Here is a 2,330-nt window from a genome sequence, read left to right as displayed (position 1 = left end):
TAAAATTGTAAGTTTTAACATGGTGCTCATGTTACAACTTACAATTTTAGGACAGACTGAAACTGGTATGTTAATAAAACTGCTTCTTATGTGAACAGGTTATCTAGGTCAAACACAGCTTTGTAATGGATAAGCTCGACATGAAACCAGATGCAAAAGAGTCAGTGAACATTGAACATTTTATTCTTTAAAACATGACTACCTCTCATCTTAAAGGATGAGCAGTTTTCTCATAGCTCATTCCTGAAATACCTTCGGATTTCTGAATTTCTGAAACAGGTTCAATGTAGGAAGTGTCCGAAGTACTGTGAGAATCTGGAACATATTCCTCTGCTAACGAATCCTCACTTGAACTGGATACATCAGCAACCTAATTTTTTAAACGAAAACAATTATTACATACATACATACATACACATATTGTCGCTGTTCTGTGAAAAACACTTCCACCATAGGAGCTACCGGAGAGCAGCCCGCGACCTAAAAATGGAAACGTGTTTTTCACAGGACAGCAATGATATCCATATATACAGTAGATGCACACATACTTATGCATATATACAGTGGCTCTAAAATTAACCTGCCATATGCGGGTTAAAATTCATTTTGGCGGGTGGTCATAAATATTTACTAGCTTTACTTCGCTGTTACTTAGTGATGTTACACTCGAAGTAGAAGCTTGAGAAAAGTGTTGAGCGCTCGCGGCAGAAGTAGCTCCCGCCATTGATGGGCTAATGTGCTAAAGTTAATTTACCAAAGGTCTTCATCATCAAGCAGTTTTGCATTTTTTTTAAACGGGATATGTGCCAGATGCTGGAGCAAACTAGAAAAGCATTTAGAACCTAAAGTTTGTGCACATACTAAAGATTATTATAAATCTAGTCACATTTATTCGAAAGATGAGATGAAGCATTTAACAAGAGGGATAGTTAATATGCTTAATCTATGGCATTGCCCCTAAAACAGATATTGTGTGATACAGTCCTTCAGTTACAGTAGACTTTTCTATTTTACCGAGTCAGACAGTCGTTAAGATTGAGACAATTGCTCAACATTTAGCTGCTTGCAACTAAAGATAAAGGTATAAACATGGGTCATAATTTATCCTCTTGACTAAATTATATTCATTCAATGAAAATGCCTGCACTATTAATTCTGGTTGCGTGAAACAAAGATCCATTGCAGATACAAATAACACAGAAGATAAAATACCCATCATGCCAGTCCATTCTAGTGCAGCGAAAGGTCCAAAACATAAAGCACATTTATCCAAGCTTGATACAAGTAAATTAACTACCTGATGTTTACACTTCTGTTTAAAAAAATAAAATAAAATTGATAGCGAGTTCATCTCTAAAATCCACCATAAATAAATTAATGGGAACAAAAGATCACTACAGTGCATAATCCAAATCACCAAACTGCCAACAAATCTTCAATTTGAGATATTTTTAATGTTGACTTGTAGGAATTTTAGTCCCATACAAGCTTATTGTTGGATACAATATTTTGAACGTCTTGGCAATACACATTGCATAAAAAATTGTTGTGATTATATTTGTTAGTTATATAGTTCAGCCCTAGCATCTACTCTACACTCTTCACTCCTAACGTCTTGCTTCTGAAAACTGATTTCAACATCAATATTCAAAAAGAAATCTCGTCACCTGGTCAACTTGGTCTGTGACAGCTACGTCTTCAGCTATGTCTTCAGGTTGTGCTTCAGTTGAAACCTGGTACACATGAAGAGAAAAATACATATAAAATTCAATTCTTAGTAACACGACTGTACCTGTGCATTTACACAGTTACAGTACATACAGAACAATTAATAGGTTAAAGTATTGTAAATGCAAACTCATTTTATTTGCCATTACAAAAATAAATAAATAAATCCTTCTGCACTACAGGTTTGTGTAAATTGGTGACGTCTATTTTTCACAATGAAACAAAAACAAGAAAATACACAGTCCTCAGAGAATCCATACCTGACCAGAGTATGAATTGTATAATAACTCCAAGCCCTCAAAACTTATTTTACAGTCACGGTGTATGAATACACTGTCCTCAGTGTCAGTTATTCACAACTATAACATTGTGAGGACTAAGTATCTGTGAGGGCTGCACAGTATTGACAAAACATGCGACATGGGTGTTTTATACAGTAATGGAGATTATTTCGACATTGAACATGGACCTAAAAAAAAAGGATCTATCTATAGCTATATATTTTTATAATCCAATGAAAAAAAATACACGATAATCCGGAAAAATAAACATGCTCATTGTGATCTAATCTTATCCAATTAAGTTATTTTTTGTTAGTAATG

The sequence above is a fragment of the Leptonotus elevatus genome, chromosome 1 (assembly GCF_054856555.1).
Source record: "Leptonotus elevatus isolate MCC_2025b chromosome 1, RoL_Lele_1.0, whole genome shotgun sequence".
NCBI classification, from domain to species: Eukaryota; Metazoa; Chordata; class Actinopteri; order Syngnathiformes; family Syngnathidae; genus Leptonotus; species Leptonotus elevatus.
Note: the sequence above shows the minus strand (reverse complement) of the source record.